Source organism: Halichoerus grypus, chromosome 12 (genome assembly GCF_964656455.1).
Source record: "Halichoerus grypus chromosome 12, mHalGry1.hap1.1, whole genome shotgun sequence".
In the NCBI taxonomy this organism is placed as follows: Eukaryota; Metazoa; Chordata; class Mammalia; order Carnivora; family Phocidae; genus Halichoerus; species Halichoerus grypus.
Genome location: NC_135723.1, coordinates 99,301,949 through 99,319,424, shown reverse-complemented (window position 1 = coordinate 99,319,424; position 17,476 = coordinate 99,301,949). Strand labels below are relative to the sequence as shown.

The 17,476-nt window shown below is 41.3% G+C and overlaps 1 long non-coding RNA gene across 1 annotated transcript; it reads left to right on the top strand.

Moving 5' to 3' along the window:
• Positions 1-116: 116 nt before the first annotated feature.
• Positions 117-15,546, top strand: LOC144379619 (uncharacterized). Its single transcript, XR_013442923.1, has 3 exons — positions 117-202; positions 14,668-14,825; positions 15,449-15,546. It is a non-coding gene; the product is annotated as an uncharacterized LOC144379619 (long non-coding RNA).
• The last annotated feature ends 1,930 nt before the right edge of the window (positions 15,547-17,476 follow it).

Below are 17,476 nucleotides of genomic sequence, written 5' to 3'. Positions count from 1 at the left end.
AAGAAGGCCGCTCAGACTGCTCTTTCCTCCGTCGAGTTAATTTCTCCATCTGCCCTGGGCCACAGCTCGATGGGAGATATTTCATAACCACTTACAGAATGATTCAGGTCTTCACAAAACCAAAACTCGTGCGAAGTACAGGATCCCACGGAGACCAAGGGAAGGAGCCATGGAGAATGTCTGTTGGTAGAGAGGAAATGTAGTAAGTTGAACCAGAAGCTTAGTTTTTTTTTTTTTTTTTAAACAAGCATAAAGTTGCACATGGTAATGCTTTACTGGACTGACAAAGAAGGAAATGAAGTTGAAAAGCAAACTCTTTGAATCTAGACAGAAAAAAGAATTTTATTTACATTTGCCCCACAATTTTCTGTTCTTTTCCTTTCCTCTACTTTTTTCTCTGCCTAAGAATGAATTTTGAATCACGTTCAGTTGTTACTAGAAATCTGACAGTATTTCTAGGTGTGAGGGCAGAGTCCGTGCTTACAAATCGCTGTGCTTATTTCACAATCAAAGCGTGCCTGGTAATCTGTTTCCGTAGAGTAGCAGATGTGATTGAGGACACTGTTGGCAGTCTCTGATTTTACTTGTTGCAACATGGACTGAAGACTTAACAACTGATTCCAGAACTTGGCATTTTCCGAAGAGTCTGCGCGTCTAAAAGCAATCACTTATTTAATAACTTAACATCGTGCCCTCCCCTTTGATGACCCAAATGAGATGATTACCAATTGTCTCGGATTACAGAGTCTCAGCAGCGGGAGCTGGGCTCATGCAGTTTCCCGTGTCTAATATTCTGGAATCAGATGCTTGATAATGACTATGCTTTGAAGAAGGGAACTCAGTTTTTAACTTTGGGTCTCTTTATTTTCAACATAACGAACCATGAAAATCCAATTTATCTTGTTATACTATTTTAGATGTTAAGTTTCCTCCATTGCAAGCTCAGTTATGGAGAGATACCACGAAGTTCAGAGTCAGCAAGCAGCAGACCCTACACACCACTATACTTGAAACAGCAGAGTGGAACCTAGAAGCTGTGTACTGTGGGGGACCAGGCTATGCTTACAAGACTGAGTTGACCTTGATTGGATTTCTTAACTTAGTCACCCATGGAGGGGTTTCAGGGACTCGAGGCCCTCCCCAGAATGCCCTGTTTGGACATTTTGGGGGGGGTAGGGCAGTTTATACTACTTACTCAGAAGCCCAAAGGAGTTCAGGTTGCCCAGGCTGGGAAAAAAAAAAAAAGGTAAAAGGATAAAAGCACATTTCAGGTCTTATTTATTTTTCTGCCTCCAGCAGGTTGAGAAGACAAGGTACATGAGGGCAGCTAAGGCAACGTGCAAATGCTGTTTGCCCAGATCCATTTCCTCCTTTCTTTCTGCTAACAGAACCCAGATTTTGCTCACAGTGACAGTGTGCCCAGTCTGAGAGGATGAGTCATCAAATTTCAAAACCAGTCATGACGATCTCATCCTCTTTCACTAGACAATTTCCCAGTTGCCCTCTCAGCGAGTAGTGTTGTGGGTGTGTGTTCCATTTCATGCCAATGAGATGCAAGAGGGAGTCTTCAGGGAAACTTCTAGAGAGTTTTTGCTTTCTTGAGAAAGTAGTGGTGGACTCCGTAGTGGCTGCCCCCTCTTTCTGCCTTGAATCTGCATGTGATACTTGGAACTGCAGCAGCCGTCTTGCAACCATGAGGTGACATGCATGGGGGTGATAGGCCAATATACAAAGTGGAAAGGCAGAAAGACTGAGTTCTTAATGACACTGGTAAACTGGCAGACCTGTCCTGATAGGAACTGTCTCTGAGTTTCCTGTTATGGCTTAGTGGAGGGTTTCTGCTACTTGCAGCCAAATGTACCTTAGCGGGTACAGCGAATAATCTCTTCAGCTTCAAATATAGTCAAATGATTCTGTCTTTTCAAAATGTACCAGAAGCATCTAGATGATGTTTTCATTGGATAACTCTAACCTTATTATTATGCTAAACATACATGTAGAAAATGTTTGGGAAGAATGAGGAGTGAAAAGAGTGGTCCTCTGAACCAAATAGTATTGTTTCTGATAAAAAGAATAGTGGATTTTACCTTATTTTTGGTTAATAATACTTAAATCAATAAGCAGAAATAACTATATGCGAAGAGATATAATTAATGTAATTAATTAATTTTAAGTTTACATGCTTTTCTGCTCCAAACATCACTATTCTGATAAATTTTTGTGCTATTTCATCCCATTGCCTACATACTGACATAAAACACTAATCCACTAATTAACGATTAGATTTTTGTTTGTTTCTTGTGTTATTTATGCTCTAATAAAGCCGTTTTGACATATAACTCACTTGGAAAATATGAGGAAGGAAAAAGCATATTCTCCTCTAGTAAATTTGGTCACATGTATTTCTATGCTATTTATATAAACTTATATATTACTTCATACCTATCTGTTATCTGCATATATTTGTGGATTTTTTTAAAAAAAACTTTGTCTATAGTACACCAAATGCAAAAGGACTGGAAGTTTATCAGTTAGCTCTGGCCGTGTAACAAACTCCTCCCAAACTCAGTGGTTTATTTATTTTTTTTTAAATAATCTCTACACTGAACGTGGGGCTTGAACTCACAACCCTGAGATCAAGAGTCGTGCTCTCTACCGACTGAGCCAGCCAGGTGCCCCATCAAACTCAGTGGTTTAAACAGCAATGATGTTACCACCCCTGTGTCTGTGGCTTGGTGGGTCCAGCCTGTGTTTGACTGGGTTTGGCTCCAAGCTGAAGGTTGGATCTGCGTCTGCTCCACATCTCGTGGACCAGTGGGCTGGCCGGGACATGTTTTCCCGTGGCAGATGCTAGAAGGCGAGCCCAAATACACATTCAAGCCTTTGCTTGTATCACATCTACGTACATGCCATTGACCAAACTGAGTCACAGGGCCAAACCCAGCAACCACGGTGTAGGAAGGGGATGTGAGTGCCGGTGGGAGGGGCTGCATAGTCACCAGGCAGGTGCAGGGTAGGAGCGGGCAGAGAAGAATGGGAGAACAATGCCGCCCTGTAGGGGAAGAGAGTTGGTAACAAAGGAACAGCCTCTGATGTTGTTCTGACACAGTTCTTAGAACCCGACCGAACTGAGAATTAAAGGAATTACCTGAGGGGACAGAGATGCCCAGCACTCCTGGTGTGGGAGACACAGAGTTGCTCATACTGAACATGATTAGGCTATGCTTACAAGAATGATCTCAACAACGCTTTTAAAAAGATCACCATTCACCACTGTCATATTCATACACCTTTCTAGAGCTGGCCTCGTGTTTTGTGATAAGAGTTATTTTGCCTTGAATTTTATCATTATTATTGTCATTGTCACTGTACTGTGGGATTATTGAGAGATGGTATTTACAAGATCCGTAATGTGCTAATGACCCGTATTTCTGACAACAGTAGCTAAAACAATAGCGGTATTCTTCACGTGCCTTCTTTTGCTTAAGTCTTCACCACAACCTTATGAAGTAGCAGTTGTGTATTATTTCCATTTCACAGAGAAGGAAATTGAGTCCTGGGGTAAATAACCTGTTAAAGAGCACAGCTCATGGAGCCAGCCCTCGAACCTGCTTAGGCTCAGTTAGTGCTCGTGTGCTTAACAGGACGCACTCTGCTCCTTCCACTTCTTGTGCCCTTGTTCTAGCCTCGTCTGGCACCTGAAGCCGCTGCGGCCAAATTGATATCATGAAATATAATCCTGTGAAATAAAACAAATTATGCATCTGTACTGCATTGTTCTGTGTTGTCACATAGAAAATCGCCTGTCTAAATTGCTTTTGAGCACTATATCCTGAGGATTTGGGTTGATTGCAAATTTGCAAATTTGATGCATTGTACAAAACAAATGTGAATTTTTGAACGCTCTGAGCTCTCTCATTTACTGGGGCCATGATTTTCACCGGCCTCATTGGCTTCTCAAACCAGCGTGGCCTGGGCCAGCCATGCCCACGGTGGACTAGCAGCCTCAAGTCTTGCTCCCAGTCACCTTCCGCCGTTCCTGCACCGCAGGCCCCAGCCCCAGCGTCCCTTGCTCCCCTGTGGACCACTGAGGAGCGGGCGGCAGGTGGCTCTTCATGTCCCACTGGTGCTTAAGAGCCTTTCATTTTTGGTCTCCTTGATTCTCCATCATGTTCTGCATACTTTTCTGAAGCCTGGTGTTAGCTCAGCACATGGAGCGACATTTGAAGAGAGTCTCAAGAATTCAGATCCACAAAAAGCCTCTCTCTGGATCTGATTTTGCTGTTCCATTTTCAAACTCGTCCTTTGTTCATTGATCTGAACAAAATGAATCTCTGGACTTTGAAATGATTTCAACAGTCATTTGAGTGGTCGTCCTTTTCATTTGTTTTAAGCTATACAAATTCCTTTAAAAGGGGTGTTCTTAAAAAAAATACTTCTGGGGCGCCTGGGTGGCTCAGTTGTTAAGCGTCTGCCTTCGGCTCAGGTCATGGTCCCAGGGTACTGGGATCGAGCCCCGCATCTGGCTCTCCCTGCTCGGTGGGAAGCCTGCTTCTCCCTCTCCTACGCCCCCTGCTTGTGTTTCCTCTCTCACTGTGTCTCTCTCTGTCAAATAAATAAATAAAATCTTAAAAAAAAAAAAAAAACTTCTGGTATGAACTGAAAATAGTAAAGCACACCCCTTAGCCCAAAAATGTTTTCACATGACCCGCAAGTCAACAGTTACTCCTTCAACGAGTATGTATTTTTGCTTCTTTAACAAGAATGACATAATTTGGGACACCCGGGTGGCTCAGATGGTAGGGCGTCTGCTTTTGGCTCAGATCATGATCTCCAGGTCCTGGGTTGGAGCCCTGCGTCTGCTTCCGGCTCCCAGCTCAGCGGGAAGCTTGCTTCGCCCTCTGCCCCTCCCCCTGCTTGTGCTCTCTCTCTTTCTCTCTCTCACTCTCAAATGAATAAATAAAAAATCTTAAAAAAAAAAAAAGAATGGCATAATTTGGGGGTGCTTTGGGGATGGCTAATGGAAATGGGAGGGTGATCAAGTCCCCTAGGAGGTGTGAGATTCAAATTATTTTTATTTATTTAATTTTTTAAAGATTTTATTATATTTTATTTATTTATTTTTAAAGATTTTATTTATGTATTTGACAGAGAGAGAGAGAGAGCGAGAGCAGGAACACAAGCAGGGGTTGTGGCAGAGAGAGAAGCAGGCTTCTTGCCAAGCAGGGAGCCTGATGGGGGACTCGATCCCAGAATCCTGGGATCATGACCTGAGTCGAAGGCAGACACTTTAACGACTGAGCCACCCAGGCGCCCTTAAAGATTTTATTTTTAAGTAATCTCTATACTCAAAGTGGGGCTTGACCTCACAACCCTGAGATCAAGAGTCGCATGCTCTACTGACTGAGCCAGCCAGGCGCCCTTCAGATGATTTTTATAACTGAGATGGCACAGCACTGACCAATCAGAATGGACACTGGTCGCAAACAGCCCCCGTGGCTGTCCCGGTGTCACCTCATTAGCAGACAAGGCGGCTTCCTTCGGCACCAGCTCTGCCATCCCAGCTGGCTCCGAACTCCTCTGTAAATGGAACCTACTGTCCAGCGGAAAAGATTTGTCACCATTTAGGAGATTTCGTTTCTGAAGGCCATTTCAAAAGAAGGTCTTCAAAGAGAATTTGAGCAATGGCTGGAATAAATGATTCCTTCTTGAAGTGGACCGCTCGCTGGTTGAGAGCATAGACATTCTGGCGTATTTATTGAAGGGCTCGTGCTGTTATTTTGTCGGACTTCCTGGTGACTGATATACTTCATAGTGACTTCCAAGAAGTGACTATCATTTTGATGACATGTCACGTCAGGTGACAGATATCTGACTTATTTGGAGAAACCTAAGCCTAGAGAGCAAAGGAGATTACGGTTAGATTAGAGCAGGAGGTTGGGACGCCTGGGTGGCTCAGTCGTTAAGCGTCTGCCTTCGGCTCAGGTCATGATCCCAGGGTCCTGGGATCGAGCCCCGCATCGGGCTCCCTGCTCGGCAGGAAGCCTGCTTCTCCCTCTCCCACTCCCCCTGCTTGTGTTCTCTCTCTCGCTGTGTCTCTCTCTGTCAAATAAATAAATAAAATCTTTAAAAAAAAAAAAAAAAAAAAGATTAGAGCAGGAGGTATAGAATGATCACCTTATGAAGGAGAGTCCAACTTGGAAAGAGAAACCGGCTATCCCAGTCTGGGACATCCTGTGCTGTTTGTGTTCAGTGTGTAGCTTGCGAGATTGCTGGTGTGCAAAGGAGAAGCAAGAGTCCCAGAACAGGACTGTGAAAGGCCCAGCTCTGGCCCAGTGCTGCTTCTGCCCTCCAGCCTTGCAATATTCTTTTCGTAGTGGATTTGCAAGTAAGTTCTCTGAAAACAGAGCCAAGTCAAGAAGACATGGGAAAGGTGGGGTTGGCTCTGGAGTTTGTGACTGTAATAGAGTAATTCCACCAAGGAGACTACATTTCTTTGTAGCAAGTTTAAAATCTTTACCTAAAAAGGTAGTGTAAAAATGCTATTTGTTCTAAAATGCCCACTAACAGGGGACAAGTTGAATAATTATAGCATATAATATAGCACATTAATCAAGCATTAAAAGTCCAGTTTTCAGCAAAGCAATGCTATGTACTGTTCTGTACATACGTATATTACACGTAAAATGTCTAAAACCCACATGGGAACGACAAACACCACATTGAAACCAACGTGTTTCTTCTGGAGAGAGAGAAGGGAACGTGGGGTGGAGGAGCGAGCAAATGGAGTTTATTAATCTGTAATGTTTATTTCTTCAGCTGGATGGTGGGTCCATGGGTGTTCACCATGTGAGTTTCTATGTTTTTGTATGCTTGAATTATTTCATAATTTAAAAAATCATGTTTTCAAACTCTAATCACACGATACTGTCATGATAAAATATTAAATGAAAAATCAATCAGGATATAATATATATACAAAATATGATCTCAGTTTTGTCTTAAAATAATATATATATGTATATCTGTATACATACACACATATATGAATAGAAGAAAGTACAAGAAGCTATCTCTGGTGATTTTTTTTTTTAATTAAAAAATTTTTTTTTAAGATTTTATTTATTTATTTGACAGAGAGAGTGAGAGAGCACAAGCAGGGGGAACAGTAGAGGGAGAGGGAGAAGCAGGCTCCCCACCAAGCAGGGAGCCCGATGCGGGGCTCTATCCCAGGACTCTGGGATCATGACCCGAGCCTAAGGCAGACACTTAACCATCTGAGCCACCCAGGTGCCCCTCTCTGGTGATTTTTATCTTCTTAATTATATTTTTACATTATCTGAATGTTTTATAATCATATATCTTTTATCATCTAAGAAGTGGTATTTTAAAATACTAAATTAATAAGGTCTCTGACAATGAAGTGAATTGTAGTATCACTTTTTAAAGTTATATAAGTCAGGGCACCTGGCTGGTGTAGTTGGAAGAGCATGCAACTCTTTTTTTTTTTTTTAAGATTTATTTATTTATTTGACAGAGAGAGACAGTGAGAGAGGGAACACAAGCAGGGGGAGAGGGAGAGGGAGAAGCAGACTTCCAGCTGAGCAGGGAGCCTGATATGGGGCTTGATCCCAGGATCCTGGGATCATGACCTGAGCTGAAGGCAGACGCTTAACCGACTGAGCCACCCAGGTGTCCCACATTAATGCATTCTTATTGCAGAGTGAAGCCAGCCACAGTGCCCCAGAGCTGAGTGTGAGGCTCCCTCCCCTTGGTTCTGCTGGGTGCTCCTGCCCCAGATGGGACAGTTTTGTGCACATCCTTCCAGTCCCTTTCTGTGCATTTTTCTTCGTATCTGTGTGCATATGTGCATAGATGTGACCATACCATACATACTGTTTCAGAATTTACCTCTTTCATTTTATACCGCATCTTGGGAGATTTTTTCAAAAAGATTTATTTGTTTAGGGAGAGAGAGAGAGCGCATGCGTGTGCATGTGGGAACGGGGAGGAGGAGGGAGAGAATCTCAGGCCGACTCCATGTTGAGCACAGAGCCCTAGGCTAGGCTCCATCTCAAGACTCTTGAGATCATGACCTGAGCTGAAACCAAGAGCCAGCTGGTGCCCTTTGGGAGATTCTTAAATATCAGTGTATGCTGGTTTACTTCATGTTTTTAATTCAAAAACTTTTAAAATAAATTTGATCTAATTCATTTAATATATTTCAATAGTGGCACAGTATTTATAATATATATATATACACATATACATGTATATATATATATGTATATATAAATGCTGTATCACCATTCATTTAACTATATCCTTAATGATGAATATTAAGCTGTTTACTAATTTTTTCTATTATAAACAGTGTTTCAGTGACTATTCTTATCTTTATGTGCATGCACAAGAATTTTTGTGGGAAAGATTCCTACATGGAGTCTCTAGGTCAGAGGGCCCACACATATTCATTAATGATAAAAACTGCCAAACTGCCTTCCTAAAAGATTTGTCACTTAACACTCTCAACAGATATGAGTCCAATTTCCTCAGATTCTTGTATTTCACTAGCATTGCATTTTGAAAAACACAAGTTTATCAAGAAGGTTTGACTGATTTCTTGAATGAGTGTGTATTCCTTTTATAATAAGAAAAAAAGTTTTAAAATTAAATCAGGGCACTTGGCTGGCTCAGTCAGAAGAGCATGTGCCTCTTGATCTTGGGGTTGTGAGTTCAAGCCCCACGTTAGGTGTAGCGATTACTTAAAAAAAAAAAAAATCGTAAAAAAATTAAATCAAAAAGTTGCTTTTCAAGACTAGAAGCAAATGCACCAAAATGGTGAAAGTGGCTCTCTTTGGAAGATAAGCTATGGGCAATTTTCATTTCTTTAATAATCTGAAGCAAAGGACAGTTAATTGAAACAGGAATGTTGGGGCACCTGGGTGGCTCAGTTGTTAAGCGTCTGCCTTCGGCTCAGGTCATGATCCCAGGGTCCTGGGATCGAGTCCCGCATGGAGCCCCGCATGGGCAGAGCAGGAAGCCCGCCTCTCCCTCTCCCACTCCCCCTGCTTGTGTTCCTTCTCTCACTGTCTCTCTCTCTGTCAAATAAATAAATAAAATCTTTAAAAAAATAAAAAAACAAGAATGTTAACATTCAAACATAAATGTTACAGAAAACAATACAAAAGAGAGAGAGAGAGGGCTACTGGAGAGAATAGTTAGCTATTCTATTCTATAGAATTGTTTTGTTTATACTGCAAAGCAGCGCTAGTTGGGGCATTTGGTACACAAAAACAGTTAACTGGAACAGACATTAGAGTGGATTCTTTAAAAAAAAAGTTATTAAAGCACATAAAATTATTATGCTCTGAAAGTAGTAATGACTTAACACCTTCAGAAAAAATTTAGTAATCTCATTTTCTGCTAGAATCCAGCCTACTTTAAAAGGACCTTGGTTTACAAAATAATATAATGTATGAGAAATACTAAAATTATGGGTGAAATGAATGTCTTTTTACTGCGAAGTTTCTGCCAGTGTGCGTCGATTTTTATATACTATTTTCTTTTGCGTTTATAACATAAAGTATTGCGTAATTAATTGATCATTCTTTTAAGATTATCCTAGGATAATCATAGTATGAAAGTATTCAAAAAGTGACTTATAAGGTCCGTTTCCAGTGTGATGTTCTTTTTTTTTTTTTTAGATTTTATTTATTTGACAGAGAGAGCATGAGCAGGGGGAGGGGCAGAGGCAGAGGGAGAAGCAAGCTCCCCGCTGAGCAGGAATTCCCCATGCGGGACTCGATCCCAGGACCCTGAGATCATTCCCAGGACCCCGAGATCATGACGTGAGCCACCCAGGCGCCCCTCCAGTGCAAGGTTCTAAGCTTAGGGATTGTTTTGCAAAATCTTTTTGCAAAATTCACAGGTGAGATGGGTGTGACAATGTGCAAAATGACGTGAATCAGCTCTATCGTTGACATATCGTCCTTAGTTTAAAATGGCTGCTTTTTAAACATATGGTTCCCGGCTGACGTTTTTATCACTGCTACGGTTTTTCTTCCCAAAAGATTATACACCACGTTGATAAATTTCATCAGTGGGAAAATATTTTCTCTTCAAGTTAGGAATGAATTTCTGCAGTTGGAAACATTCCTTATATTAAAAATATCGAATTGGAACATGCTTTTCTTTTAATGGTAGGAATGAGTCTTTAGTCAACAGTCCGAACGCTGCAATTGTTTGCAGTTGCAAAGCTCCGTGACAACAGATTGTCCTGCTACTTGTCTAAAACCAGAGTTGCAAAAGAAGAGAGGAATTGCCTTACTTGTCCATCCGGCCGGGTGTCCTGTCCCGGCGAAGGGCGGTGGCCCTCTGCCCACTGGTCCGCAGGTGCGGGAGGACACGGGATGGTAGAGAGAATCTGTCAGCTCAGACTCACTATGGACATTCAAGAGTACAAAGAGGGCACCACCCTGGACTTGGAACAGCAAGAAACCAGGTTTAGGATCTCGTCATGGGAAAGATTTATTATCCGGAGAGTGAGAGCTCACCCACCCCAGACTCAGGAATTCTGGTCAGAAACCTTGTCGAGCCTGGTCCTGAGTTCAGGGTCCTGGTCACACACACTGCTTCTGAGGTCCTAGACAACGATGACTCTAGAAGACAGAGGATTAACCTTCTAGCCGCCCCCTCCCACCCGCTATCCCCACCAGTCATAGGAAGGGGCTGAATTGATCCAGTTCACTCTGCACTTCGGAGTAGGTCTAGCTCACCTCATTGCTGACCCGTCCAGCTTCTCACCTTGGCATTGCTGACTCTCCTCTGCTGGGAGCACCACGCCCCTTCTAGAAGTCCTTCCTTTCCTCCCTTCCTTGCTTTATTCTTGTTTTTTTTTTTTTTTTTTTTTAAGATTTTTAAAAATTTATTTATTTATTTGAGAGAGAGAGAGGAGGAGGAGAGGAATAGGGAAAAGCAGACTCTGCTGAACGAGGAGCCCAACCTCACGACCCTGAGATCATGACCTGAGCCGAAACCAAGAGTCCAACGCTTAACCGACGGAGCCACCCAGGCGCCCCTCTTCTTGCTTTCTTGAGAAGTACTTCTCTGTGTTGTCCCCTTCCCTATCAGTATTCCTGATCTGGTACAAGCAGGGCGAGGACCAAAGCAAGTGTTAAGTAAATGTCTTTTGAATGAATAAATGATCATGCACGGCTCAGATTTTTAAACATTTATGCCAACATTTTAAATAAACTCTTTTATGTTTGTCTAATTCTACTGTATTTTGGGGGTAATGAGTTCCTGAAGCTTGTTACTTACCAAATGAAGTAATTCTTAATTGTTTTCAACATACATTGTAGAGGATGCAAACAGTACTTTTTAATGGAAACATTTTGGGATTCATTGGAAAAAAAAAAACCAAACCTGGATTCACTTTGTCCAGATCGCATGTGTTTTCTGAGAATTTGAACGCCTGATTCGCTTCTCAACCTTTGTGTCTCCAGCCTGAAAAGTACAGATCCATTGTCTGTATGTCAGAGTCTCCTCTCTTTTCCTCCCCAGGCTCTGCCTCCCTTTCACCCTCTTTTTTTCTTTTTTTTTTAAGATTTTATTTATTTGACAGAGAGAGAGAGAGAGAGAGAGAGAGAGAGAGCATAAGCCCGGGGAGTGGCAGGCAGAGGCAGAGGGAGAAGCAGGCTCCCGCAGAGCAAGGGGAGCCTGATGTGGGACTCGATCCCAGGACCCTGGGATCATGACCTGAGCCGAAGGCAGACGCTTAACGACTGAGCCACCCAGGCGCCCTCCCTTTCACCCTCTTAATCCTTCCAGGTGCAGTGATGAAAATGCTTACAGCATTTCCTTTTGTGGACACCTTGGAGGTTTTTGGTTTTGCTTTTAAGGATTTGTGTGTGTGTGTGTGTGTTTGTTTTGTCTTTGTGAGCAGCCCTAAACAAAATTCCATACTACCTAACTGAATATTTCGTATAGCCAAGAGATGATAAAATATACCACCAAATTAGGGAAAACCGTACAGAAAGATTCTATAGCTACTGGGTCAGATCTGTGAAAAGGAGGCATAGATACAGGGGATTTTAGAAACAAAAAGATTTCATATCATTCACTCATTCTTTTATTCACTGATTCACTAATTCATTAAGTCCTTTATTCAGTTGATTGTTATCAGGGACATCCTGTACACAAGACACAGCATTAAGTACAGCGAAGTACACAGAGATGAGTGTAACAGGTCCCCTGGTTGTTAATAAGTAGGACATTATCTGGAATTGAATTTGAACTAGTATGTAACTGGTAGTGAGATATTTGAACCACCTAAAACAAGGATAAAGAGTTTTGTGATCAGAGTTTATATTCTTGAATTATGCAAAGGTATCTCTGAACCGTTTTTCATCTCAGAAATTGTATTAGGTTTTGCTTTTAAGTTTGGTGGTAAGACAAATACCGTTTTGTTGCCTTTTAGGCCCTAAGACCTCATTTTCAAACAACTGCCTTTCTAAGTGCCTCTCCTGAGGCTTTCATTGATGGCTCAGAAGTCTTCTTTTAATGCATGGAGGGTTTATTTTATCCCTAAATAAGCTGTCTTAAACTTTCCTTATGAGCAAATATTATTTTTCTGGAAGTAGGATCTTTTGGTAGAAAAGATGTCTAAACAAGTTCTCCTAGCTTCATTCTCTGGTGATCGCCCCTTCCTTTTTTAAAAAATAAAGGAATTTATATAGAATTTGTATATTCTAAAATTCTTACTTTTAAACGGTGCTATCCAGTGGTTTTTAGTGTATTTTGTGTACAACCATCCCCATAATCTAACTTCAGAACATCTTTATCATCCCCCAAAAGACCTTGTACAATTTAGTGGTCACTTCTCCTTCCTCCCAGGTGATGGCTGATTTACTCTCTGTGTCTATGGATTCGCACCTTCTAGACATTTCACGTAACTGGCACCATACAATATGTGGCCTTTTCTGTCTAGCTCCTTTCCCTTACCAGGATGTTTTTGAGGTTCATCCATGTTGTAGCATGTATTAAAACCATGTTCTTATTCGTTGCTGAGTAATATGCGACTCTATGCATCTATCACATTTTGTTTATTCATTCATCAGTTGATGGACATTTGGGTTGTCTTCACCTTTTGGCTTATTTTCACTATTCAATATTGTGAATATTGCTGCTACGAATGTTCACGTACAAGTTTTTGTGTTGATATGTTTTCATTTCTCTTGGATATATTCCTAGGAGTATAACTGCTGGTTCATCCGGTAACTCTGCCTAACATTTTCCATAACCGCCAGACTGTTTTCCGTGGTGGCTACACCATTTGACTCTTCACTTATAATGTATGAGTATTCCAATTTCTCTACATCCTTGCTAACACTTGTTATTGTCTGTCTTTTTGATTATAGCCATCCTAGAGGGCATGAAGTGGTACCTCCTTTTGATTTTGTTTTGCATTTCCTTAATGACTAATGATGGTAAGCATTTTTTCATGTGCTTATTAGCCATTCACATATCTTCTTTGGGGAAATATCCACATTCTTCACCCCTTTCTAATGGAATATTTGTCTTTTTAGTGTTGAGTTGTTTCTATATTCTGGATATATCTCTTCTTTCTTGATGAACTATTTTTTTTTAAAGATTTTTAAATTTATTTGAGAGGGAGGGAGAGAGAGAGAGAGAGTGTGTGCGTGAGTGAGCATGGGCAGGGGGAAGAGGCAGAGGGAAAAGCAGACTCCCTGCTGAGCAGGGAGCTTGGGCTCAATCTCAGGACCTTGAGATCATGACCCAAGCGGAAGGCAGGCTCTCAACCTACTGAGCCACCCACGCACCCCTTGATGAACTATTTTCAAGTGGCTCTCAGGGCGTTACAATCTGGTTTTCTTCCTTCTCCACGGTTTGCCTGCTTCAGTCTTCTTTGCTGGTTCTTCCTCTTCTCCCTGATCTTTTTTTTTAACTTACTGTTGAAGTATAAATTTGAAATAGAAATGGCTTAAATGAGCTTTCATAAGGGGAATGTACCTGTTTAACCAGCACCCCAGAACAGAAATTCTGTTCTCTTTGGTCTCTACCCTTGCCGAGGATAACCAGTTGTTCTTGGCTTCTAACGTCATAGATAAATTTTGCCTGGTAAGGGACTTTAAATAAACGAAATCATGATACATATTATTTCTTCTCTGATTTCTTTCACTCAATATTATGTCGATCAGATTTATTCATATTGTTGCAGGTAGCTTAGACTGTTCATTTGCATTGTTGTAGGACATCCCATTATGTAAATTTTCCACAATTTATTCATTCTGTTGATGGGCATTTGGATAGTTTCCAGTTTGTGGCCATTAGGAATAATGCTCTTAAGAACATTTGGGTATGTGTCTTTTGGTAAATATGCACACATACCTACCTACATCCATATATATGTACCTGCTAGATCTATACCTAGAAGAATTGCTAGGCTATAGGTATTTAATATTTGTTCAAGTTTAATCTCTTCTCAATCTTCCAAAGTGGTTGTACCAATTTTTACTCCTTCTTTGAGGAAGTAATCAAGAGGACATGACTGTGGTTGACTTGAGAGCTGAACCGGGGCAGCTGGGAGGCTCCTCCATCCCTCCCCTGTCCTTGGAATTGACGCTCCGCCCATTGTTCCCACAGTGGGAGCTGTTCTGAGGATGCAGCCTTGAGAGAGTAAGTGTGTTATGAAGACCATCTGGACAGCACAGGTGCTGAACCCGTGAAGGCCTCTACATGAACTTTTAAGATTCTGGCAAGTGGATGCAGAGATCTATGGCCATTCAAGACAAGGCTTGTAGGTAAATTCCCTTGTTTATTAGACCTGCCACCCACCAATCAGGACTGGTCTGCTTCTTTCTTTGGTCTCTCCCTACCCTCTGAGTACAGGATCCAGTTTGTGAACTAACTCTCCTGTTAGCAGTATAGTAAGCATTTTGGTCGTTACATATCTTTGCCAACACTTGATATCTTCTGTATGTTTTGTTTTATCTGTTCTAGTAGGTATGTAGTGGTATTTATTAAAGTTTTATTTGCATTTCTTGGATAACTAGTGAAATTTAGTAACTTTTTATATGTTTAATGGACTTCTATGTATCTAGTCTTTTAGGGTGCCCATTTGAGGTTTTGTGTTGGTGTTTTTTTTGTCATTTCCTAATATCTTGGCTTTTTTAGATGTTGTTTTGTGGGACCTCTTTATATGATGACCGTTCTTTTGTCAGATGGGAGTATAGTGGATTTCTTCTAATCTTTGGCCTGCCTTTTCAGTGTTTCATGGTGTCTTTTGAAGAATAGAAGTTCCTAATTTTAATTTAGTTCAATGTATCATTTTTTCCCCTTCTGGTGAATACTTTGTGTCTTGTTTAAGCACTTTTTGCCTACTCCAAGATGATAAAGATGTTTCTCTGTTTTCTTACACATTTAGATCAGTAATCCATCTGGTGTGAGGTAGAGGCCAAGATTTTTTCCCTGAAACGATACCTAGTACTGATTATTGTGAAGACTGTCCTTTCCCCACTGCACTGCCAGGTCACCTCTGTCATCAGTCAGGTAACCATATAGGTGTGGGTCTGTTGCTGGATTCTGTCTCCCATTGCCCTATTTGTCCATGTTTGTGCCAGTATCATGATCTTAATTACTATCACTTTAAAAAGCTTGGTTTGATATCTGGTAGTGCTGCCTTTCATCTTCACTCTTCAAGATTGTCTTGGCTCTTCTTGGCCTTTTGTGTTTCACATATATTTTAGAATCAACTTGTCAATTTACACATGCACACACACATATGCACACATAGCACACATGCACCCATAAACCCTGCTGGGATTTTGATTGGCATTGTGTTGAATCTATGCATCTTTTAAATCATAAAAATGACATTCTCTCCACTTGTCTCCTTTTAGTTTTCCTCAGTATTGTTTTGTAATATTCAGTATATAGGTCTTGCCTATTCATTTTTCATCAGATTCATTACTAGGTACTTGATGGCTTTCAAAAGGTAAATGATTTCACTTAAAAAAAAAAAGAAGATTTTATTTATTTGAGAGAAAGAGAGCAGAAGCTGGGGGGGGGGGTAGGCGGAGGGAAAGGGAGAGAGAATCCCAAGCAGACTCCCTGCTGAGCAAGGAGCCTGAAGCGGGGCTCGATCCCAGGACCCTGGGATCATGACCTGAGCTGAAGGCAGATGCTTAACTGACTGAGCCACCCAGGTGCCCCCCTAAGTGATTTCACTTTAAACGTTTATTTCCTTTGTGCTTATTGCTGGCATATAGAAATTGATTTTTGTAAACTAACTTTGTATCCAGTGACCTTGCTAACTTTATAATTAATTAATCTTTATATAATTCATCTTGTTATAATCATTAAATCTGTTATAATCTATTCATTTGACTTTATCAAATTTCTCTTTAAAAGTCTTAAAATTAAATGGTGAGTTTGTGTTCAGGATAGCGAGTAGCACAATATGGCTGGAATTTAGGGTGGTAGAAGTATGAGGTAAAACTGAAATGACTGCTTATTTCATCCAGAGGAAGAGATGAGAGAGACATGGAGAGACAGAGATGGAGAGAAAGAGGGAAAAAGAGGTGTGAGTCTGTCCTGATGACATTCCATCACTCCTCTGGCCGCATTCTATTGGTTAGAGGCGGACCATGGTCCCGCCCACACTCAAGGGGAGTGGACTGCACAGGGGGTGAGTATCACCCTCCTATTGCACAGCAGGCAGTGATAATTGGGAGTGTTTTTGAGACTGCTTATCATACCTCCCTTTGGCTTTTTGGAGGTGACTCTTCCACCTTACTCTTAAAAGGGTCAGGCTAATTTAAATCATGATCAAATTATCTTATAAAATTTTTATTTTTAAATTAAGATTTCTCTGTATGCCACATCTTCCCCTGCCCAGCCTGCAGTGTAATGCCATTCTTGTTCTTTAGGAGAGGTCATCTCTCCTCAGACCTTCAACTGACACTCCTCTGTCGACGAGCTCACATCTCTTACCCAAATTTATATCCCATGGCTCTCCATTTGTCCTGTTTACATTTTTTACTTTTGCTCTGTACTCTATATGCCTAAAACCAAAGTCATCAGTTTTTTTTACACCTCTGTTAGGACTGATAAATTATTTTCAAATGACCAAGAAGAATGAATTGATATACATGCAATGTCACAATATAATTTTTCACCTTAACAAACTGCGTCCCCATTCTCAGTTACCAATTCTCAATCACCAGTGGGTGTCTGTTGCAATCACATGTAAACTTCTACCCAGTCTCCTCATGTACCTGCCTTGTGTCCACATACTCTCCTGTTCATGCTCCTGGCAAAGGCCAAGTCCTCCACTCAGGCTCTAGGACCCACCCCTCTTCACCTGTTCAAGGTCCGGAGTCCACCCCTACTAACACACTTAAGGATGCTGCCCAGCAATATTCTTTCTTTTCTGAATCATCAATTTTCCCAT